Source organism: Coenobita brevimanus, chromosome 33 (assembly GCF_032717465.1).
Source record: "Coenobita brevimanus isolate Jiangsu-jjx chromosome 33, ASM3271746v2, whole genome shotgun sequence".
In the NCBI taxonomy this organism is placed as follows: Eukaryota; Metazoa; Arthropoda; class Malacostraca; order Decapoda; family Coenobitidae; genus Coenobita; species Coenobita brevimanus.
The window spans coordinates 17,884,533-17,911,212 of NC_136986.1; the positions used below are offsets into that span (position 1 = coordinate 17,884,533).

At 42.1% G+C, this 26,680-nt stretch overlaps 1 pseudogene; it reads right to left on the reverse strand.

The window, feature by feature from the left end:
• Positions 1-1,063: 1,063 nt before the first annotated feature.
• Positions 1,064-6,655, reverse strand: LOC145395810 (uncharacterized; annotated as a pseudogene).
• Positions 6,656-26,680: the final 20,025 nt, after the last annotated feature.

Sequence of the window (26,680 nt, forward strand, 5' to 3'; positions counted from 1 at the left end):
CCCAAAGTGGATGGCAAGCTGGTGACAGGGAATGCAGGAGCACCTGTTTCATTAGCCCTCAGGACCTGTTGCTGACCATCTGCAGCTACTCGCTTGCGTCAGGAGGGGAACGAGTCGTGATTTTCGTTCTCGTGGTGCTGAGTCTTATAATAACTGATTTCAGTGTCAGAGAGCTCCGTGCTGCTCTTTTGGAGTGTAGAGATCCTGCTCCAGGGCATTTACAAATTAATCAGAAATTATTAGTACATTATTCTTATTGCTTTTCAGTACACTTTAAATAGATTTTCCCTGATTCAGAGTATTATACTTTTTGCGCCTTCTTCTACCACTACTACTACTGTGACCTCCATCCATGTGAAGTTGTATTAAGGAAAATACTATATTCTTCATACTAAATTTGCCTTCCCTACATCCTGAATGCTGAATTGTAAGAAGACAGTAACACTAGAACATGGTGCTAATTACGCAACAGTGTTATGGAATAATAAAGAAGTTTTACTTTTCCTCTGCAGCTGTATTACTTAATTTTTTCTGCCACTGAGCTACGTGAAATAAATTGCAAAAATCTGACTATCTGACCAAGGTTTTCCAAGAGACCTTCTATCTATGTATCTACCATCTATCGCCAGCCTTAATCCCGTAAGGGGTGGCCAGAGACAAATTACCTTCATGTTGCCCTGTCCCCCGCCATTTCACTGCCTAGCTCACACCCCCCTCTCTCTTACTCTTTCTTAATACAATCCGTTGGCCCCAAACACTCCAACGACTGTGGTCACCAGCCATCTAATACTACTGCTGCTATTACTACTACTACTACTACTACTACTTTTTCTTAATATTAAAATCACCTCCATCCATTGGTGAATTATACTGTGAAGATCAAAACCAACCTTCCTAATACAGTTCACCATTTGGAGTTGTAAAGTGAAGGTTAACACTAACCCTCATATTACAATCCGTTGGCCCCAAGCACGCCAACGGCTGTGGTTACTAACCATCTACTATTACTATTATTATTTTATTTTTTATTTATTGATATTACCGTGTAAATAAAGACATTAAACTATTGGAGTCGCTGGTCTATGCGACTCTTGACCACTATAGCTTTGTAATCCATACCCGCCAGAGAAACAGGCCTGAGGGCTGATGATCTTGTGCCCCTGAGACATGGGAGTTCTAACCTCACGAGAGAGAATGACAGTCGACATCTCATCCAGGCCATAACAGAACTCTGTGGTTGACGTTTCTTCTCAGAAAGAACCTCTGCCAGTCTCGAATAAAATCTCACTGCCTCTGGACCCATCCCACCTGATGTCGTGAACACAAGGGGAGTGAATCGACCGTGGTCCACATGTTGGATCCTTTCTTGATAATTTCTATTTTTTTCTTGTTCATTCCTCTTGTGTGTAGCTTCAAGAGACAGTTCACGATGACATGCTGCCATGGGATCGAATATCCTGATGTTGAAAAACGCCTTCTGCCCACGTGTCCAGAAACCTCGAGCCCTGACATCCACTCTTGCATCATTTGATGTGTTTGCTGTTCTGTGGGTGAAATGCTCTCCGTCCAGGGGTAGCAGAGCTGGCTCAATCGTGACATCATGGCATATTCCCTGCAGCATTTTGACAGTGAGGTCGCGTACTTCATCGTGTTGGATGCGAACAAAGCCTCCCTTCGTGCATACCATTGCCTGGTTTGCACCAAAGGCAGTGCCACAGGCACAGTGTTGAGGTAGGTTCTCTATTGGCCACCCATATCTCAAGGCTATGGCATCAATAAATTCTTGTTTGTTGAAGTGGAAGCCTTTTGCCTTGAGAGGCAGGGTTGTGAGCCAGTTCAATGCCCCAACCTCCTGTGCAATTTCAACTCTTCTGCACTGGTCTGGTGTTAGATGTTCGATTATGTGCTGCAGCTGCTCTTTTTGTCTTGTTTCACGCTCCTTGCTTATCTGTGTCTTTATGTCTTTCTGCCTTTGGTGAACGATTTCACTCGTCTCAATCTGGGCGCAGATCTTCTGTGACAAGGATTCAGTGAGCCTGAGTGAATTTCTCTATTCATAGCTTGCCACGACTACTGGATTTATAATGCCAAGGCCTCCCATCCTGGGTCGTAATGCTAGAAGATCCCTCTCGTCTGGTGTGGGGATGTGGCCATTGGTTAGAGATGGGAGGAATGAATCCCTGATTGCATCCTCCGGCGGTTGCAGCAGCAACTCGATGTCTGGTATAGTCCTCATCACGAAGGTCCACTTGTGCTTTACACCATAGGTAAATGCACTGTATACTGCATGGGGTTCTGTTTTTACGTGGCTGGATAGTGTATGAATTTCTTCTACCCATGTCTTTACCTTATCACTCACATATTTGTCGTTGAATTCCTTAGTTCCAATCACAGCCCCTAGATGCCTCTGACCTTCCTTGGTCACTATAACGTTTGTGCCTCTAAATGCTTCTTGTGCATCTTGATAGTAAGATGGTTTCACGATCAAGATGGACTTACTTGCATTAGGGTGGTAACCTATTTCCGTGCCATGAGATGTTACAAGGTCCCACCAATTCCTCACATCCTCAACCTTGCCAGCACCAGTGAGATCATCTGCATAGGCTACCTGTTTTACATTGGTGGCCTCGTATTTGATCTGTTGTTGCAGCACTGTCATCGCCAGGGCGTACATGGCCATGGCAATGGGATCCCCCTGGGTAGTTCCTTCTGTGGACTGGATTACACCGACATCGCGAGCTGCTGTCTTACCCAGAATGTAGAGGTCTTCTGGTTCTTTGTAGGTGTTTTCCACATATTGGGCAAATGCTGGGCATTTAACCTTGATATTGTGCAGCATTACCTACCGGTTGATGGAATTAAATGCATTTGAGGCATCAACTAATAATACTGCCTGACAGTCCTCTTCCCCAAATATTTTCCTCATGGAGTGAACTGCTGCCTCACCTCCTGCCTGCTGTCCTGCACACACCTGGAGGTTGCCAACTGCCTGCTTCACATCTTTCACCACCTCCATGATGCATTTTCCTATAATCCGTCTTAAGATTTCACCCACCCCGATGGGCCTGCATCCAGGATTCTTATCAAGGGGCATTAGTCTGCAAGCCGTCAGTGCTTCGATGTTACTGCACTGACTTGAAGCCAGCTTCCTCGCCAGTGAGGCAATGGTGTTACATAGGTCTGTTGCTGCCTCCCCAAACTTGATGTTACTGAGGTTTACTCGCCAAGATTTTGCACCCAGGCCTGACAGTCCTGCCCCTCCCTGTGTGTGCATTGCCTTCCGCCACACCAAATCTCCAGTTATCCTGTCACATATGATGAGACTGGGAGGAGTGTAGTTGCCGTCAAGCTTTGACTGGGTACTTGCTTGTCGTGCAGTCAGGTGTTTTACTTTTAGTTGTTACATTTTTTCATCTGTCAGGTCAAGTACTCCGTTTGGTGAGTCAGCTGGCAGGGATCTTGTTGACATCGAGACCTTCCCCTGTCTCATCTTGCGCCAAAAATCCTTGCAACATCGTTGGTATTCTGATTTCTTCTGCTTCGGTTGTTTATTCTCATCTGCAAGGCCCTTGCTTCCTCAAGTAGGTTGTCGATTTCACCTCTTTTCCATGTTTCAACCCGCCTTTGGATGGCCTTAATATTTTCTGCAATGCTAGCTCTTGGGCGGGTCTTGTTGAGGAAGAGATGTGGTATTAGTGCAAGGACCTTAAAAGAGAATGAGGCGATGAGTGTGTTATTGTTGTAGTTGGCTATCAGGCGAGTGATTTCCTTGATCATGTCAGTTATAGCATCGCATTTGGTAGGTTCAAAAATGTTACTTGAGGACCATCCAACTATTTCATTGTATGTGATGTTCACCCAGGTTACTGCATTTTCTCGGGATTTGCCCAGCCAGTATGTTGGACGACCTTCTCGCACAGACCTTTGAGGCTGTTCTGCTTCCTCATTGTTTGTGTCACTACCGTTCTGAGGACGTATAATACCTGGATGATTCCCTCTTTCATGCACTCCTCTATGGTGGTCTTCATCCTGAGTTTCATTTCTATTATAAACCTCATGATGTTCCTCACTCCCAACTTCACTTCTATTCACTTCCCCATGGTGATTTAACCCATCCAGCGCTTCCATATCTCTCGCATCTTGACGTCCATCCCTATCCCTCGCTTCACCACGCAGAGTTTCACCACCACGCATGTCCGTGTGATCGTGCATATTGTCAGTGACCGCTCTATCAATTTCCATGTCACCAGTCTGTCGCCCGCCATGTTGGAAGCGGTCAAGTGCCGCTTCTGGTGGGCTGTGATTCCCTAACACATTCATACAGAAAGGTCCCAGCCTACAGTATGTACACGATGACCTATTTGTTGCACATGAGCACCTGATACACTTATGCTGCCTACTGGAGCACTGACAACAATACTGTGGCGTGGCCATGGTGTTAAAGTTTTTATACTGTGGTACAGTATGCTACTACTACTACTACTACCACTACCACTACTACTACCATCACTACTACTACTAGTACTACTACTACTACTAATATTACTACTACTACTACCACCATTACTAGTACTACTACTACTACTACTACAACTACAACTACTGTAACTATGACTGCATCTACTACTACTACCACTGTTAGTACCACCACCACCATCACTGCTGTTGCTGCAGTTACTACTACAACTACTACTACGACTATTACCATTACTACTAGTACTACTGCATAAAGCAAAATGAAAGCTCCACACAAGGCCACCCCTATACTCTCCAAGTAACAATTCAATGTTGCGTAGGTCCTTGAACATACTTTCATTCTCAATGCCCACTACTACAACCACTACTACTACATCCATTAGGGAATTATATTGTGAAGATCAAATCTAACCTTCCTAATACAGTTCACCATTTGGAGTTGTAATGTGAAGGTTAACACTAACCCTCGTATTACAATCTGTTGGCCCCAAGCACGCCAGTGTATGTGATTACCAACCATCTACTATTACTTTATAACATTAATTTACATTGATTAATATTAGTGTTAATAAAGATATTAACCTATTGGAATCGCTGGTCTATGCAAGTCTCGACCACAGGAGCTTCGTAATCCATACCCAACAGAGAGAAAGGCCTGATGGCTCATGATCTTGTGCCCCTGAGACACAGTAGTGCAGACCCCACGAGGGAGATAGACAATCGACATCTCATCCAGGCCATTACAGAACTCTGTGGGTGTGGTTTCTTCTCAGAAAGAACCTCTGCCAGTCTCGAGTCAAATCCCACCGCCTCTGGATCCATCCCACCTGATGTTGTGAACAGAAGCGGAGTGAATCAACCATGATCCACATGTTGGATCCTTTCTTGATAGTTTCTGATTTTTCCTTGTCCATTCCTTTTGTGTGCAGCTTCGAGAGAGAGTTCAAGATGACATGCTGCATTGCAATAAAATGTCCTTATGTCGAAGAACGCCCTCTGCCCACGTGTCCAGAAACCTCGAGCACTGACATCCACTCTTGCATCATTTGATGTGTTTTCTGTTCTGTGGGTGAAGAGCTCACCATCTAGGGGTAGCAGGGCTGGCTCAATCGTGACATCATGGCATATTCCCTGCAGCATTTTTGCAGTAAGGTCACGTACTTCATCGTGTTGGATGCAAACAAATCCTCCTTTCTTGCAAACCATTGCATAGTTTGCATCAAAGGCAGTGCCACAGGCACAGTGCTGAGTTAGGTTCTCTATTGGCCACCCATATCTCAAGGCTATGGCATCAATAAATTCTTGTTTGCTGAAGTGGAAGCATTTTGCCTTGAGAGACAGGGTTGTCAGCCAGTTAGATGCCCCAGCCTCCTGTGCCATTTCAACTCTTCTGCACTGGTCTGGTGTTAGATGTTCGGTTATGTGCTGCAGCTGGTCCTTTTGTCTTACTTCTCCCCCCCTTGCTTATCTTTGTCTTTATGTCTTTCTGCCTTTGGTGGTCGATTTCACTCATCTCAACCTGGGCACATATCTTCTGTAACAAGGATTTGGTGAGCCTGAGTGAATTTCTTTGTTCGTAGCTTGCCACGACTGCTGGATTTATAATGCCAAGACCTCCCATCCTGGGTGGTAGTGCTAGTAGATCTCTCTCTTTTGGTGTGCAGATGTTGCCATTGGTCAAAGATGGGAGGAATGAATCCCCGATAACATCCTCCAGTGATTGTAGCAGCAGCTCGATGTCTGGTATGGTCCTCATCACGAAGGTCCACTTGTGCTTTACACCATACATAAATGCGCTGTATGCTGCATGAGGTTCTGTTTTTGCGTGGTTGGATAATACATGAATTTCTTCTACCCTTGTTTTTACTTTATCACTCACATAGTGGTCTTTGAATTCCTTAATTCCAATCACAGCACCTAGGTGCCTCTGACCTTCCTTAGTCACTATCGCGTTTGTGCCTCTAAAGGCCTCCTGTGCATCTTGATAGTAAGCTGGTTTCACGATCAAGATGGACTTACTTGCATTAGGGCAGTAACCTAATTCAGGACCATGAGATGTTACAAGGTCCCGCCATTTCCTTACATCGTCAACCTTGCCAGCACCTGCAAGATCATCTGCATGGGCTACTTGTTTTACATTGGTGGCCTTGTATTTGATCTGTTGTTGTAACACTGTCATACCAAGGCCTTACATAGCCATGGTAACGAGGTCCCCCCTGGGTAGTTCCTTCTGTGGATTGGATTACACTGACATCGTGGGCAGTTGTCTTACCCACAATATAGAGGTCTGCTGGTTTTTTGTAGGTGTTTTACACATATTGAGCAAATGCTGGGCATTTAACCCACAAAGTGCCGGCTATTTTTAGCCCTATGGGTCACCCCAGTGCCGGCCATTTTTCTACCTTTTTTTTTGTGTGTGGCTAAAATGATAAACTTTGATGTGGAAACAACGAATTTCGCCATCAAAATGCTCATCGAGACTCAGAAATTTGCTTTATCCGAGTCCTGCATAGTCGTGTACAGGTATAGCCGCTCTCTCACACTCACCACGTACGTGAGAGAAAGCCGTTTTCTGTGTAAGGTAGACTCAGGTATTTATGCTGGGAAGGTATAGCAATGTTCAGTACACTTCTCTGATTACTTATTACTTCAGCATCTATCACAATTTGTGTCTTTCTTACTGTGCATGCATTATCTTACACCTACATGAAGATAGGTACAACCTGACTTTAGTATGTACAGTCCTGGCACTCACAATAAGGTATTTACAACTTGACTTCACTGTATAGTCCTTACACTTACAAGAAAAAAATTACAACTTACACTTACATGAAAATATTTACAAATGCCTTCACTCACTTATATGAAAATATTTACAAAATCCCTTCACTATGTACAGCACTGGGTGAGGCACACAGGCAGAATGAGGCAGAGCAAGTGTGAGGGGGGATGCGAGTGAGTGTATGTCCTTGACAGCCTGGGGGATGGTAGAGGAACAGTTACCATACGTGCCTCCCAATTTTTACCCACGAATCTTGAAAAATGCGGTCACAGTGAGGTTTTTTATTTTAAACATTTTAAAACGGCACTGGCACTGGCCACGGAATTATGTCAGACCGTTTTATAACGGCACTGGCACGTGGCGGGTTAACCTTGATGTTGTGCAGCATTGCCTCCCGGTTGATGGAATTAAATGTGTTTGAAGCATCAGCTACTAATACTGCCTGACAGTACTCTTCCTCCTACATTTTCTTCATGGAGTGAATTGCTGCCTCACCTCCTGCCTGCTGGCCTGCACATATTTGGATGTTGCCAACTGCCTGCTACACATCATCCTTCACCACCTCCATGATGCATTTTCCTATTATTCGTCTTAAGACTTCACCCACCTCGATGGGCCTACATTCAGCATTGTTATCAAAGGAGATTAGTCTGCAAGTCGTCAGTGCTTTGATGTTGTTGCACTGACATGAAGCCAGCTTCCTCGCCAGTGACGCAATGGTGTTACATAGGTCTGTTGCTACCTCCCCAAACTTGATGTTACTGAGAATTACTTGCCAAGATTTTGCATCCAGGCCTTACAATCCTGCCCCTCCCTGTGTGTTCATTGCCTTCCTGCACACCATATCTCCAGTTATCTTGTCATATATGATGGGACTGGGTGGAGTGTAGTTTCTATGAAGCTTTGACTGGGCTCATGCTTGTCATGTAGTCAGGTGTTTTTCTTTGAGTTGTTGCACCGTTTCTACTGTCAGGTCAAGTACTCTGTTTGGTGATTTAGCTGACACGGATCTTCTCGCCACTGAGACCTTCCCCTGTCTCATTTTGCTGCCAAAATTCCTTGCCACATCGTTGGTGTTCTGGTTTCTTCTGCCTCGGTTGCTTATTCGCATCTGCAAGGCCCTTGCTTCCTTAACCCTCTCGCGCACAATAAGTTTCAGTAAGTTTTCTGGCTCACGATTTTTCACTACGAAGCCGCCCGGCCGGGGAGCGCCTCGGCAAATTTGAGCAAATTTGAGCGAATGAAACACATTCTTGCCTTATTTTCGCCACCCAAAAATCCATGTATTCCCATGAAACCTTCCTCAAGGTAGGCATCGATGTTTGTTCTATCTGATAAACAGGACCAAAACACAGGAAAACAGCAAAAAAAGTTATTAGCCCTGGAAGCATGGTCGAGTAAACTGTTTTCACTTCCCAACATCGCCGTTTGAATGTTTTCCATCATACAGGAAAATGATCTAATAAGTTTTTATAGAGAATTTCATCAGCTTTCTAACGAAACAATCCGGTTGAGATATGATGTATACTTTTCGAGAAAATGGCCAAAAACTGAAAGCCATTTTCAGAAAAAATTCACTGACCTCTGATAGCTAAATTTTCCCAGACACCTTAGGTTTTTATTACATAGTAATATGCCCAAATTCACCAGCTTTCCCCATCTCAAATATGAACCCCATACGCCACATAGTTCTCGAATAAATCGAAAGAAAGTAATAGGCACTCCGTCCGTGATTGACTCGTGATGCACGCACGGCGTACGCAATGTTCCCGCCTACGTAACAACGAATTCTTATCATAAATATTACATAGTTATGTATTGTACATACGTAGAATTTACTGCTCTTTATCATGGTTCAAACGTGAAATCGATACGTCCAATAGTTTTCGAGTAATTGGCCGACAAAGTGAGAGTATTACTACGAGCGTTAATCAATGGTAACAGCCGCGAAGAGACACTCATTTCCACCGCCTTTTCTCGCACAAAACGTAACATAATGCTTACATTTTGGTATTGATCATACGTAGAATTTAGTGGTATAGATCTTGGTTGTTACAGAAAATCGATAAGTCTAATACTTTTCGAGTAATTGGCCGACAAAGTGAGGTTAGTACTCCGAGCGTTTGTCACTGATAACAAACGCGAGGAAAAAGAAAAAAAACCTCGCCTTTTACCCCCCAAAACGCTACCAAAGGCTTACATTCTGGTATTGATTATACGTAGAATTCAGTGGTATTGATGATGGTTGTAACAGAAAATCGATAAGTCTAATAGTTTTCGAGTAATTGACCGACAAAGTGAGGTTATTACTCCGAGCGAATGTCACTGATAACAAACGCGAGGGAAAAAAAAATTTCCCTCGCCTTTTATCCCCCAAAACGCTACCAAAGGCTTACATTTTGGTATGGATCATACGTAGAATTTAGTGGTATTGATGATGGTTGTAACAGAAAATCGATAATTCTAATAGTTTTCCAGTAACTGGCCGACAAAATGATGTTATTACTCCGACCGCTTGTCACACAACAACCGCTAGGAACAATAACATTTCTCTCGCTTTTTACCCCCCAAAACGCTACCAAAGGCTTACATTCTGGTATTGATCTTACGTAGAATTTAGTGGTATTGATGATGGTTGTAACAGGAAATCGATAAGTCTAATAGTTTTCGAGTAATTAGCCGACAAAGTGAGGTTACTCTTCCGATTGCTACCAACTTTTACACACACTGTTTTTTCCTTGCACACCTGCCTGAAGACTATGCTACCAACTTTTTTTCCCCCTATCTGTACAGACTGTTACATCTTCCATGGATGTTTTTCTATTGTTATAACCTACTACACATAAACATAACTCTTGTATAGTTACTGCTGTGGAGGTTTACTTTCTTTCATATGTGTAATCTGTAGGAGAAAATGGTTGTTTGTCTGAAAGTTGGAGAGGTAATGGTAATAGATTATTATATATATCAACAAAATTTGCAGAACTCACTTCCTGCAGGGGTGTTGATCCAGTTAGACCAGGGATTTGAAGATGAGGAGTTATGTAGTGTGTCTGTGAGTCAGCTTCTCCCTGAGAGTATGAGGCAACGCTATTTTTAGCACACACCACACTCGTTCACGGAAACTCGCAGCTTGTTTGACATATATTTCATACAATTCCATACGCATTTACACTACCAGAATCACAATAATTCCAGCCCTAAAACACCGGTAATTCTCCCCTCCCGACTTCAGGTTTGCCCCTTCACAACACTCTGTTTCATGCCGTACGTAATGCTTGCTAGCTCCATAATTTCACCAAGCCATCCACAGTATGTTTCACACAATATATATATTTATGCCTTGGCTTCATTTATATACGTATTTCCACTCACGCCATACGGCCTACAGGGGGGCGGAGTGGCGAAACCCCGCTACACTGACCATGCGTCTGGCTCCAAGGCCCAACGATTGCTAACGGCCAGAATTGCTTTTCAATACATATATGTATGTTCCATCGACAATATCACGTCACTATATGTTCACATACAATGTATTATCTCACTGAGTCAATAGGGCCTTTGCCTCGGGCGAGAGGGGGAGAATTATGGACGATTTAAAGGGAACCACGAGCTGTCAAACACCACCGCCTGACTGCTCGACAAACACTGAGGTTGGAGGGAGCGGGCTGAGGTAGATAAGGCAAAGCAGCGTTGCCAATGACTTACCTTGAGAGAGCTTTGGCGACCCTATGACGCGCCCCAAAATCACGCAAATTGCCCTATAAATTTTTTTCTGACGAATATTTTGGTGCTTAAACCACGCGATTCGAGTGACTGTGCCATATTGCAAAGGAGGCGACATCACTCAAATCGAGTGAGTGTGTCCGGGAGGGTTAAGTAGGTTGTCGATTTCACCTCTTTTCCAAGTTTCAACCTGCCTTTGGATGTCCTTAATATTTTCCACAATGCTTGCTCTTGGGCAGGTCATGTTGAGGAAGAGATGTGGTATCAGCGTAAGAACCTTAAGAGAGAATGAGGCAATGGGTGAGTTGTTGATGTAATTGGCTATTAGGCGAGTGATTTCCTTGATCATGTCAGTAGTAGCATTGCTATGACTACTACTACTACTACTACTAAAGACCTTCATCTGCTCAATTCAGTAATCTTTAATAGCAATTACCAAGCATAAGTCTTCAGTATTAGAACCTGAAGCTATAATTTGTGGAACTATAATGCAATCAAAGCTATAATCTGTGGAAGTATAATGCATTCAGAGCTATAATGTGAACTATATTGCACTCACAAAGCAAACAGCTATAATTTGTGGAACTATACATTGAAGGGCATTTGCTATTTGCAACATATGAACCTGGTACAGTATAAGAGTGTGGCTTAGGTCATGCAGTTGGTACACCTGCAGTCCGTAACGTATTCACACATTTGTTGTGTCTAGGAGGATGAATGAATGAATAGGTTGCCAATCACTGTTTAAAACTGATACATAGCTGCAAATCATATGTTAGAGGAGTAGTAAAAATAACCATAAGTATGAGTGTTTTTCATTAATGTCATAGGTGATTTCGTTGATAGATAAACTTCAACTGCAATGATAACCAAATGATATAAAAAGCTTTCCGTTTCATAGAAATCTAGTCGGTGTTCACACACCTTAGAATTGCTCGTGTCTTGCTTGCCAGATGTTGGGGCACACTTTTCATCAATGATTAAATTGATACAAAAATCATTTGTTTCCATGAAGTGTATAATGACATTTTCTGTTTGTAAAGTTAATAAATCGTACGAATATGTGTTTACTGACTGCTACTGTCTTATAAAAACAAATCCTCTCTTCCCTTTCTTCCGACTTTCATTGCTGGGAACTCATTCCTATCTTCCCCTCCCCCCACTCCCTCCCTCGAACCCCCTACCTCTCTCACACTCTCCTTCCCCCTCTAAACGGCCAGTTCCTCTACCCCCGACCACTGGCTCAGGGAGTAAAGTCGCAGAAACCAAGGGCAACGAGCCCAAGAGAAAAATAAAATACAAGAGAGAGCCAAATTCAACTTACGATCATTTCGAGATGCCTGGACACACTGCGTTTGAAAGACTGGAGTTCATAGGAAGCAGGAAATACGGACAGAGGAAGACAGTTCCAGAGTTGACCTGTTGCAAAGATGAAAGACTGGGAGTAACGGTTAACTCTTGCTTTAGAGAGTTGGGCAGAAAAGGGATGAGAGTTTACTGCTAGACGGGTGCTACGCACCCGTCGTAGAGGTGGAGAAATGCATGAAGACAGTTCAGGAGCAGTGACCATTGAAGAAGTGATAAAGAGATAAAGATGCAACAATACGGCAAAGAGACAGATGTTGAAGGAAGTCAGTAAGAGGAGGAGGAGAGTTAATGAAAGGAAAAGCCTTTGACTCCACCCTATTGAGAAGAGCTGAATGTGGGGAGCCTCCCCACAAGTGAGAGTTGTACTCCACACAGGGGCGAATAAAACCCCTGTATAGAGTCAACAATTGTGAAGGGGTAAAGAAGGAACGGAGTCGGCTTAGCAGACCAGATCTCTTGGAAGCAGATTTTGCAAGAGATGTAATATGATCTTTCCAAGACAAGTCCCGAGTAAATGAAACCCCAAGCATGTTCAAGGATGATGCAGGATTAAGATGAATATTATTAAACATTAGTGGGTATACCTGTGGAAGATTTTGTCGGGTTGATAGGTGCAAAAACTGAGTCTTTCATTCATTAAAAACAACCAGATTATTTTTACCCCAGTCAGAGTTATGAGCCAAGTCAGACATTAGGTGTGCCATAGCCTCATCCCTTGTTTGTTGAAGTAACTGCTGAGATGGACGTTGCAGGAACCGCATGGATAGGTGAAGGGTGGAGTCATCAGTAATAGAGTGGATAGGGTTAGATGTACAGCTAAGAAGGTCATTGATGAATAAAAGTAAGAGAGTTGGTGATAGGACAGAGCCCTGAGGAACACCACTGTTAATGGATCTAGGAGAAAAACGATGGCTGTCTACAACTGCGGCTATAGAATGACCAGAAAAGAAGCTAGAGATGAAGGCACAGATAGAAGGATAGAAACCGTAAGAGGGCAGTTTGGAAATTAAAGATTTATGCCAGACTCGATCGAATGCATTTGAGATGTCAAGTGCAATGGCAAAGCTTTCGCCAAAGTATCGAAAGGAGGATGATCAGGAGTAAGAAAGGTAGGTGGGAAGATCGCCTGTGGAGCGTCCTTGACAGAACCCATACTGACGATCAGAAAGAAGGCTGTGATAGGAAAGATGCTTTAAAATTTTTCCATTAAGAATAACTCAAAAACTTTTGAGATACAGGATGTTAAAGCAATTGGGCGATAGTTAGAGGGTTAGGAATGTTCACCTTTCTTTGGGACTGGCTGAATGAGAGCAACCTTCCAGCAAGAACGAAAGGTACAAGTTGATAGACAAAGGTGAAAGAGTTTGCCTAGGCAGGATGTTAAGCACAGAAGCACAGTACTTGAGAACAACAGGAGGGACTCCATCAGGCCCATATGCTTTATTAGTAATGAGGCCTGTGATGGCAGAAAATACATCAGCTGAAGAAATTTTAATGTCAGCCATGAGGAAGTCAGAGGGTGAAAGTGATGGAGGAACAGCACCGGAATTGTCTAAGGTGGAATTGGAGGAGAAAGTCTGGGCGAAGAGATCTGCTTTATTAGTAGATGAAATAGCTACAGAGCCATCAGAGTAGAAAGAGGAGGAGGTGAAGTTGTAAGAAAGGTTTTTGGCAAGGTGCCAGAAGGAGCGTGAAGAATTTGAGTTAGAGAGCTGATAGAATTTAGTACGGATAAAATTATTTTAGCAGATCGAAGAACAGACTTAGCACGATTCCGGGCAGAAACGTATAAAAAATGTGATTCAGGGGTGGGTTGGCTCTGGTAATTTTTATAGGCCCTCTCCTTGTTGTGGACAGCATTAAAACAAGCATGATTAAACCAAGGCTTTCGTGCATTAGTCAAGGGATATGAGAAAGGAATGTATGCTTCCATGCCTGAGAGAATAACCTCGTAATGCGCAAGGCACACCTAGATGGCTCCCGGTCATGGAAGCAATAATCATTCCAGGGAAAATCAAAGAAGTACTGCCTGAGGGCCTCCCAATCTGCAGCTCCAAAGTGCCACAGACGACGTTTCTTTGGAGGGTCCGCAGGCCGTACAGGAGCGAAAGGACAGGTTAAGGTGATAAGGTTGTGATCGGAGGAGCCCAACGGAGAGAAAAGATTAACAGTGTAAGGAGAAGGATTAGTAGTAAGGAAGAGGTCACGTACTGTATGTTGGAGCTGTCTTCAAGGCGGTCAGGGATACAGGTAGGGTACTGTACAAGCTGCTCTAGGTCATTAAGGATAGAAAAGGTATAGGCTTGTTCACCAGGTGGATCAGTGAAAGGAAAGGAGAGCCAAAGGTGGTGGTGAACATTGAAATCTCCTAGAATGGAGATTTCAGAAAAAGAAGAAAAGGATAGAATGTGTTCCATCGCAGAAGTAAGATAATCAAAGAAATTTTGATAGTAGAATTAGGAGATAAATAAACTGCACAGATATACTTAGTCAGAGAATGAAAGGAAAGCAGAAGCCAGAGTGTAGAGAATTCAGAAGAATCGAGTTCAGGAACACGAGAGCAAGATAAGTTTTTGCGTATATATACACAACAGCCACCTTTGGCTTTGAAATGAGTATAGAGAAAGTAGGAGGATACAGAAAAGGGTCAGCTGTCAGTTGCCTCAGACAGCTAAGTCTCAGTTAGAAAAAGAAGATGAGGTTTAGAGAAGGAGAGGTGGTGCTCAACAGAGCAAAAGTTAGAGGAAAGGCCACGAATGTTGCAGAAATGAAGAAGAGAATCAGACAGTGGTTCCAGGCATCTTGAGTTGTCACCGGGAGCGGGGCAGAAGGTGGGGGCATTTATGGTCCCCCTCCCCTGGGGACTCCGAGGCTACGTTATTTGACGCCATTTATTTCTAAAATTTTGAAAAGGAAGTGTGGTGTGTACTGTGCATGTAGTTTGGTGTTGATAGTTAGAGAAACTTGTATTGAAGAGCATGCTGGCCTACTCTCTGTGTTACTGGGACACTGAAAAAGTTCAGCAAAGGGGGATGGTCGGGACCTAGTCCCGAGGGCTGATGAAACAGGAGCTCCAGCTCTCCCTGTCATCAGCTTACCATCCAGGAGTAATGACCTGCTCGACTGGTGCTACAGTCTACTTCCCTTAATAACCCCACTGCTGTCATTAAATCATTCCTGTTAACAGCCTCTCTCTCTCTCTCTCTCTCTCTCTCTCTCTCTCTCACTTTTCCCGTCGCCCTGGCTAATTCACCCTAGATCTTACCCAAGCATTGTGTCACCAGTCCGTAATGCCACAGGGTACTCCTAGAGGAAACGGGGCTATAACTACCTTCTAAGTCTCTGTCTCTTTAATGGGTATTCTTTTATGGTTAATGATCGTTTGAAGTTGTTTGTATTGCAATATTATGACGTTGCCAATATTTATCACAAACGTAGCACAGAGCAGAAATTATAATCATGAACCGGCAGGCAGATATTCTCGTCCTGCTGGAAGCGAGAAAATGGGAAGTCTATAAGGGAGATCGGCAGCACCCTAGTAATATCAAAGACAACAGTTTAATTGTGGCTGACGCGTTGGGTATGAAGTAGAAACCTGAGCAACAAATCATGGGAATGACCACCGTGGAAGACCAAGGCCAAAGATGATCGACACATACAAGAAACTCAGAAATAATCGTTTTCCCAACGCAGCGGCCATTAGAGAACAACTACAGCTAGATATGACTGCTCAGACTGTGCGAGATGTCGATAGTTTTCACCACAGGACACCGGCCAATAAAATTGCAGCTAACAAGTAGGCATTGTGAGGGCAGACATAGATTCGCAGAGAACCATGTGCAGGAAGAACTTATTTACTGGGCTTGTGTTATATTCATTGACAAAAATCATTCTCCTCAACAACATGCAGGAAGATACATTGCTGGAGGAGAATAACAGCATGTTTAATATTGCAATAGGCAAGTGTGTATTCCACTTAGGTATTAAATATGACATCTAAGCCTGTTGTGAAAATCAGAACATATTTCATATGCATGCAAAGTTGGTTTCAAAGTAAGAATATAACATCCAAGCCTGTTGTGTAAATCAGAACATATTCCATATGCATGCAAAGCTGGTTTCAAAGTAAACAATAAGGATAGCTCAGAGTGCAACATCCGTGCCACACAATTTATCTATGGTCATAACTTTTAAATCTGTCACCTTTACCCTCGACTGAGATTCGTAAACTCCTGTTAGTATATTTATGGACCCTCAGCCATTCGACAAATATTAGTGTGATTTTGCGTAGATGTCTAGGTTGACGTTATTTATGATACTGACCTTTATTGTTGTCCTCGAAGTACAATCACTTCATCCTTGTCGGACCTTAGCCCCTCCCAGGCTCTGTACAAATCGAGTAGCTAGCTGAGACAAAGGACCGAATCATAGCCATTACCTCTGTCCAACGGTTCTAAAATATTATTCACGTCATCCTATGCTCATCCTCAACTTTATTATCACATTTGGTCTATATCTGGTTTTAAAAAAAGTTAATTGACCGTTCACCTGAGATATGACCTTGTTCTGCCAAAATTCAGTAATTTGTGATATTTTATTCAGGAGGATTTCCATAATATAGCCACAAACAGAAGGACGAACAGGCGAATCAGAATTAACTAAGCACATACTCCCTTGCGTAATAAGCACGGGTGTAACAACACACCAAATAACATTTGCCCTATTTTCCCACTAACAGATACAACGGCAACAACATCTTTTTGAAAAAACTAGTGGCATTTCTTGCGTAACGTGTGGGTATGGTATGTCTCCATGGGGTGGGTTGTCTCTCTCCCACTGACGGACCCTTTACAACAGCAAAGTATCTTGAAATTCTTGAGGAATTTCTGCCTTGTCTTCTTAAGCAGGACTACCCTTTTGCCGGGCGGATACTATTTGCCCATGACAAATACCCTTTACACACATCCCACATCTCCCAGAGATGGTTTGACCCAACCTCGAACTACCTGACTTGACGCGTTGGGGTTGTGATGTGAGCCCCATCGAAAGCCTGTAGGGCAATATGGTATTCATATGGGAAGAAGAAAGGAAACGAACGACACAGCAGGCTGTGACTGTTGCGAGTGATGCGTGGACTAATTAGATACATAATGGTTTATAGCTGTATGTTACATTCGTAAGCAAAGTGTCTACAGCTGACTTAGAAATAGCTGAATTTACCTTGTTAGATAACTGCCATAATTACTGTTTCAGCTACAAGGTCGTGAAGTTCATATGCAGACTGGCTACATAATGTGATATATATTTTCTAGGTTATTGTCATTAATTATACCTTACCTATGCAATACTTTAACAACATATCTGTACTGTACTTGTGAAGGATAGAGTGAATATCAGTACAAGGTATTGGCATATATAAATGGCACACGAAAACTGATATGATCCAACTATGGTGTATGGATGTTATACAGTATTAACAAACATGGTGGGAAAATCGGCACTATTTTTACGTCTTTTAGTCAAAATTACATTGCCTCATATATTGTTGGTACGGTGTCAAGCGATTATACATAGCCTAGATAAATTTATTCTATTACTAATCTGTTTGTATATGATGAAATGAATTAACACAAAGTGAGCAATGTAATCCCAGAATTATAAGGGCAAAATCGACATTTTTACTTTTTTAAGAGAACAAATGCAAGGTTGGTGTTGAAACCCGCAGATGAAGTGAGAGGAAGAGACGAGAGAACTTGGTAGGGAAATGAATATCGTCTGTTTACTAGGACTGAATGGGGAAGACGATGGCAAAGTCGATAGATCTGTTGTTCCAATGGACGCAGGTTTGTATCTTGGTTGAGGCAGGAAGCAGTATATGAATATGAATTTCGTGAAAAACAGACTTTAATGATTTACCATAAGACCTGCTGACATGTCAAAAACACCCAAACTAATATCAATGCACCAGTACGAAACATCCTAAAATGGACGGTGGGTGTTAGTGCCGAAATGGTGTCATATGGAGATGAATGGTGTACAAGAAGACTGCTGGGCCTCAGGGAATGGGCTCTTAACCCTAAGTTCTGAGTCACACAAGAAATCAGTAAGTTACAGTTAGGGGTGCCCTTCCGCTTGCAGTAGTCCTCTATAGGCTGCTCCTGCTGCTATTGATGATAATGGCCCATTTTGCGTGGAGACAGGATAAACCAGTATGCCTTTGTATGTGTTATACAGGATCATCTGTAATCTGAACGTATAGAGCAACAGACTACTTATGATAATCATGAACATATAAATGACACCTATGCTGGTTTCCTTCTATACAGTCGACCACTTCATCTCTTGAGAAGATTCGATCCCCAGCGCGAGAATGGAGGCTAAATCTCCAACTTCCGTTCTAGACCACAGCTATGAGCTACAGACAGGTGGAGCGTCGTTACCATGTGTAAATGGTGCACCTCTTTCCAGTGGGACACAGCTGCGACAGATTACGACAAGCAGAAGTCTAAAGATCCATCTGATGAGACAGCATTGCCAATATACTTTGTTTTTACAGTTGTTATTACACATTTGAGTCATCTTATGAATGAAATATATGGTTGAACTGTATCATCATAACCAGTATATTAAAATTATTGCAGATTGAATATATGGGCCATACTAATACAGCCAGTACGACATCTTGAACGTCTCCTGTTATTGGAAACAAGATGTCTTTTTTTTTCTGCTTCACTTAATCATATCAATACAAACTCAGGCTGAAATCTCATCACATCCAGTGCATTACATTTATCCTATTATGCACGTAAGCTAATCCATATCAAAGAGACAGCGACTTGGAGGTTAGTGACTTCCACACTATCGTCGCCTGCCCCCAGAGTGCCCTGTGACACCATATACGAATTGGCGACACCTCCGTTAGCGAAAAGGAACTGGGGGGGGGGGAGGAACTGGTTGTTTAGAGGGAGAAGGGCAAAGTGAGAGAGGTAGGGGGTTCGAGAGAGGGAGTGGGGGGAGGGGAAGATGGGAGTGAGTTTCCAGCAATGAAAGTTGGAAGAATGGGAAGAGAGGATTTGTTTTTATAAGACAGTAACAGTCAGTAAACACATCTTCGTACGATTTATTAACTTTACAAACAGAAAATGCCATTATACACTTCATGGAAACAAACTGATTTTTGTATCAAATAAATCATTGATGAAAAGTGTGCTCCATCATCTGGCAAGCAAGACAGGAGCAATTTTAAGGTGTGTGAGCACCGACTAGATGTCTGTGAAACGGAATTCTCTTTATTTCATTTGGTTAATATTGCAATTGAAGTTTATCTATCAATGAAATCACCTATGACATTTTGAAAAACACTCATACACACCCTGTTATCCATGCCTTAACTGTTGCTTCACCTCATACGTGCATTATTTTGCTTCAGACTCTGCCTCTTTTACTACTCTTACTTCCCGATATCCGCGTACTGCAAGCCGTCATATTTCTTAGGGAGTTTCTAGTCGTCCGGTCCTATAACCCGTACTTTATTACATTATTCCTCACATCATTGCTCCCACACAAACAGCTTTAACAAAAGACTTCTGAATGTGTTACTACCATTTGGCACTGCCACTACTATTCCCCCTTTTCCCATTGTGTCTATTTTCCCTCACAATACTACTGCTGCTACTCCTACTACTAATCCACCATAAATCTGTATAATAATGCATATGATTGTCCTTATGCCTGTGTATCTGCTAACCACATTGTCCCTGTCCCACCGTTGACAACTCGTCATTTATCCCCCACCGCTACCCTAGTAGCACCCCAATCTCTCCCATCCACCATCGATCCTACACCTCCCCCACTCCGACACCTAGCTTGAACCAACGAGCCTGTTGTTCACCCTTTTACTGGTGAATATGCGTAGTTTGCATGAATAATGAAAAAAGGCTTTTGGGAGCCAAATGCTGATAGCCCGCAAGAATATACTGTTGTCCAAGCCCAAAATTTAGGCCATATTTTGATACCTTGAAGGTTTTATGTTGATAGCTCAAGCTGTTCATCAGATATAATAGTGTTAAAGTTGGGCAATGAAAAGTAGTTGACCTTTGGCAGGCATTTTGGTGACCTTGACCTTGACTCAGATTGTCCATTTTCGTGCTCATCCAAGATTTTGGCCATATTATGATACAAAAAAGGTTTCATGTTGATAGCTCAAGTAGTTCATGAGATATGATGTTGCTAAAGTCAGGAGACGAAAACTAGTTGACCTTTGACAGCCATTTTGGTGAGCTTCCCCTTGACCCTGAGTGCCCATTTTCGAACTCGTCCAAATTTTTGGCCATATCTTGATACCTTGAAGGATTCATGTTGATAGCTGAAGCTGTTCATGAGATATAATAGGAACACACACACACACACACACACACACACACACACACACACACACACACACACACACACACACACACAGATGCGGGCAAAAATATTATCGCTTCGCCTTCTAAAAGTTGCGATAATGAAATTCTAATAACAACAACAACAACATAGATGTGTAGTGTTCCTAACATTATACATAAAAATTGCAGACCCGAACGTGCCCATATAACTGAGCACTGATATATTAACCACAGAACCAATCACAGACCGTTCTTATCATTACCACTGGACCTTCTCTATAGCACATCACCATGGTAATACAACCTATTGTAGTCCTCTGTGGGATCACTACAGCTGTTTGGGAATAATAACATACTGCACGACATGCCTACAACCTACTAAAATATGCATGTGACGTTTCCCTGACATCCATCAAATAGCCTAGGAGAAGTAAGTACACTGACAAACTAACGACTGGACATAGACAGAGGCCGAATGTCTCGCATCAGTATATGACGACCTGACAAAACTGTTACCATCCTGCTTTGCAGGTGTCATCATAGTTATAGCAATAATAATAATAATAATAATAGTAATAATAATAATAATAATAATAATAATAATAATGCAGGTAATAATCTAATATATTATAGCAGTAGCCGTGTGTGTGTGTGTATGTGTGTGAGTGTATTTTGGGCAGCCGAAACTACACACTCAAATTGCACCAAAACTGACACAGAAATCACAAACAATTCGCTGATGTGAAAAAACTTAGTCCTATCACGATTGACAAACTTTTACTATATTTAATGAGCGATCACATTTTGACAAATAAACGCTGCTCCCGAAGCCCGGCATAGGATCTTCGTAGAATTTTTTGGCCAGAGGTAGAACTACAATAAACTTGGGTTCCATTCCCGAAGCTACAAATAACGCAATCAATTGGTTAGCTCCAAAAAAATCCAAGTGACAACGTTACACTACACCAGCACATAAACGCGAGAGCCCTCCGCAGGAGCAATTGCGAGGGGTCCGAAGGGCCCACGACCAGTTGTAATATACTATAGCACTGGCCGTGTGTGTGTGTGTGTGTGTGTGTGTGTGTGTCTGTGTGTGTGTTCTTGCCTAATTGTTCTTACCTAATTGTATCTTTACAGGAATGAGTCAAGCTCGTACTGTCCCGTGTCTTAAACCATATTTATCGTACATATCCTTAAATTTGTGCATTGTTTTGGCACACACTATTTCATTCGGTAGTGCATTCCACTGATCAATTGCTCTATTTGGGAAACTAAATTTCCTTGCGTCTTTATCACCTTTCTTTTTATGTAATTTTTTGCAGTGTCCTCTTGCTGATGCTTCCCCCTACGTTAAGTAATCATTTATGTATATTTTCTCCTTCCCTGATATGCATTTATATAGCATAATCATGTCACATCTTTTCCTTCTCTCCTGTAGTGTTGGTAGATTCAGTTTAGTCTTTCTTCATAGCTTAGATCCCTTAAGCTTGGTACCCATCTTGTAGCGGCCCTTTGAACTTTATCAGTCTTGTATATGTGTTTTTTGAGATGAGGACTCCAGACTACTGATGCATACTCCAGGGTTAGTCTGATGAATGATGTTATTATCTTTCACAGCATGTCTTCATTTATGTATGTAAACGCTATTCTCATATTGGCAAGCAGTGTATACATGATCCGTACCTTCTCACTGATGTGGTCAACCGGAGAGTGTCTGTTATTGACAATCACACCTAGGTCCTTCTCTCTTTCTGATGTATGTAGGGTTTTATTTCCTAATATATAATCCCAATCAGGTCTTTTTCCACTTTTGCCACTCTTGATTACATGACACTTGTTCACATTGAATTCCATTTGCCATGTATTACTCCATTCATGAAGTTTATTTAATTCTTCTTGTAGCTCTTTACGAGAGTCTGTGTTAGTAATTCTTCTTTGTATTTTTGCATCATCTGCAAACACATTTAGATAGCTTTCACTTCCAGTGTTACTGTCTATATCATTTATATACACAAAAAACATGATTGGTGCCAGCACTGAGCCCTGTGGTACTCCACTAGTCACTTCTTTCCATGATGAGTTATTTCCCATTAGTACTGTTCTCATTTTTCTTTTCATGGGAAAATCTTGCATCCAACAATATAGTTTGCCTCGAATTCCTCCTTGATGGTACAGTTTCCATAAAAGTCTTTGGTGTGGTACTGTGTCAAATGCTTTCTTGAAATCTAAATAGATACTCTCCACCCATTCTTCTCTTTCCTGTAATGTCTGTTATTCTGCTACATAGTCATAGTGTGTGTGTGTGTGTGTGTGTGTGTGTGTGTGTGTGTGTGTTTTGGGCAACTGAAACTACACATTCAAATCGCACCAAAATTAGCAAAAAAAATCGGAAAAAATTCGCTGATGTGGAAAAAACTTAGTTTTACTATATTTTATAAGCGATCACATTTTGACCCAAAAACCCAGTTCTAGGCACAAGGCATAGGATCTCCGTAGAATTTTTTGCCCTTAGCTATAACTAAAATATTAGCAGCGCAAGAGCCCTCCGCAGGAGCAAGGCAAGGGGCCTGAAAGGCCCATGAGCACTTGTAATATAAAAAAAAATAATAATAATGATAATAATAATAATAATAATAATAGTAGTAGTTGTTGTTGTTGTTGTTGTTGTAGTAGTAGTTACATGATAATATGCACAATACAGAGGAGGACAAACACCATAATCTCCCTGATAAAACACATGAACATAGCTTTGACATATGAAACCAAACATTGCCATAATATGCTGTAATGGTAGGGTTATAGTAATACTGACATAATTAATGTTTGGCAGTAACCCAACCTTCTGTCATGGCAAACGGATTTGGCAATGCGTCAACACATGCTATTTCAGTGTTTGTCCTCCTCTGTATTGTGCTCAATAACATGTGATTATTAATATTATTATTATTTGTTATTAGTATTATTAACCCGAGACGTCCCATCAACGTATGGGTACATTGCAACATTTTGCATTTGCCAGTCCCGACGATGTACTGGTACATCGTGCAATTGCAAGGTCCCTAATCTGCACAATTTTCAATTTTCGCGTGTGATTTTTTGTACGTATACACGGGACACCTTCCTCTATTCCTCTACAAGATGCCGAGCAAGGACATTGCCTTACACTGCATAACCTCCCCCTCACCCCACATGCCATTGTCTCAGCAATTCACCTGTTACCAGTGACCTGGCCAATATAGACATTCAGGGCCAGAGTGATTCCCCAATCGATGACAATATGGAGGACAAAGTTTACATAGCATTAGAGGAAGAAACAGTCAGAAATGATGATCAGGTAATGTGGCAAAAGGTCAGGTATGGTGATGAGTTAGTGAGTGAAATAATGCTTATAATGCCTATATTACTGTTTGAAAACCAATATAGTCTTGTACTACATATAAATTCGTACCAAGTAAATAAATAAATACCGTTTATGAGTGGTGTGAAATAGTTACCCTCCCATAAAACTCGTTTTCTTTGGTGCCAGCCTGTTAGAATACCCAGTCAGGTAAGGAGGTACTGCTACCTGGATCGAGTATTTTAAACCTCAAGTGAGCGATTTCTCTAAGAAATTTCAATGTTTCTCACCAAAAGCGGAGGTTTTAACCAAAAAAACAAAATTCGAAAATACCTCGGGATTGGGGGGTGTCGGAGATGCGAAATAGCTCGGGACGTGACGGGTTAATTGCTACAACTGTAATGACACATGCAAAGCAGGGTGGTAACTTTTGTCAGGTAGTCATGTACGAATGCGAGACATTTGACCTCTATCTATGTCCAATCATTTGTGTGTTTGTCTGCTAATTTCTTCTAGGCTATTGCATGGATATCAGTGAAATGTAACAGGTGTATTTTCGTGGGTTGTCGGAATGTCGTGCAGTACGTTATTTTTCCCATATAGCTGTAGTGAACCCACAAATGACTACAATGTGTTATATTATCATGGTGAAGTGAAATAGGGAAGGTCCCGTTGTAATGAAAAGAATGGTGTGTAATCGATTCTGTGATTATTATATCAAAGCTCCGTAACATAGGCATGTTTTGGTCTGCAGCTTTTATATGTAATGTTAGGAACACTGCACATCTATGTTGTTGTAATATTATAATAATTATTATTAATGCAAACCATGTATATTGACCTGTATAAGGGTGGTGTAGGGCCGATTGTGGGTGGGAGAGATTGGGGTACTCCTAGGGTAGCGGTGGGGGATAAATGACGAGTTGTCGACGGTGGGACAGGGACAATGTGGTTAGCAGATACACAGACATAAGGACGATCATATGTATTATCATACAGATTTATAGTGGATTAGTAGTAGGAGTAGCAGCAGTAGTATTGTGAGGGAAAATAGACACAATGGGAAGAGGGGGGATTAGCAGTGGCAGTGCCAAATGGTTGTAACAGATTCAGAAGACTTGTGTTAACTTTGTGTGGGAGTGATGATGTGAGAAATAATGTAATACAGTACAGGTTATAGGACCGGATGACTAGAAACCCCCTAAGGAATATGACGGCTCGCAGTACGCAGATACCGGGAAGTAAGAGTAATAAAAGAGGCTGAGTCTGAAGGAAAATAATGCACATATGAGGTGAAGCAACTGTTAAGGCCTGTATAATGAGGCATAGCAGGATACCACAGCTGTATCTTTGTTGTCTCATAATATTTTGTGTTGTTTGCATCTTACTTCATCTGGTTATAGTTAATTAGTGATGAATGCCCATCACAATGTGCTTTATTCTTCCACATAACATACTTTTAACATTTTGAACCATCCGCACGGCCACTGTGGGAATTAGTATTAAATCCACAATTATTCTATATTACAGCTATAGACAATCCAGGATTATCATTCGCAAAAATTATCACTGCAGTGATAATGAGCAGATGCAGTTTATATACAACTGGTTTGGAGTTTTTTCTTTTTGGATGATGAGGACCCGAAAGCGACGGGTCGTGCCTGAGCCAGTTTCACAGGACTCCATGATAACATAGTACAGTACTCGTAGGCTATGTTATAATTAATGTTATGTAAGTTACGAGCGCATTAATGTTTTGCAGGTGAACAGCATGGAAATGTTTTGAATCCAATGTCATTAGGTTTCTCACCATTCGCCTAGTAGCTCAGTACCAAACTATCACTCACGGTTGTTCGTTCGACTGACCTCTCTCTAACCCTGATTTCCACTTCCTTCCACCAAGGAGGGTACAGAAACTTTGGTGCGTGGGTGTACTATCATTCCAAGATACGTTTCTACGGCAACAACCATGCCGATGACTGTGGTCCACACCCATTTACCACTACCACTAATGCTGCTACTACTACGACTACCTCTTCTACTTATGTTGCTGCTATTCCTACTAAAGCTGCTATTATGACTACTGCTACTGCTACTAATAATGATGAGAGAGAGAGAGAGAGAGAGAGAGAGAGAGAGAGAGAGAGAGAGAGAGAGAGAGAGAATGAGAGAGAGAGAGAGAGAGAGAGAGAGAGAGAGAGAGAGAGAGAATCATCATACCAAGTAATTATTATGCTGTTTTACAGGTATCAGTGATCATAGCAGGAAAACAATGAAGACCACTCTGACCCACCATCTGGTTACGGTAGCTGTGTCTGTGTCTGTTGCTGTAGTTTCAACTCTTGGACCTTACTCAGGTATTTATATGATTCAAACACACACACACACACACACACACACACACACACACACACACACACACACACACACACACACACACACACACACACACACACACACACACACACACACACACACACACACACAAATCCATACCTCTACAACTCAAAGGAACCATAACTCCAGACATACCCATATCTACACACATACCTCCAGATACATTACCACTTGGTGATATCTTAAAAAAAAGAAAAGAAAAAAAAA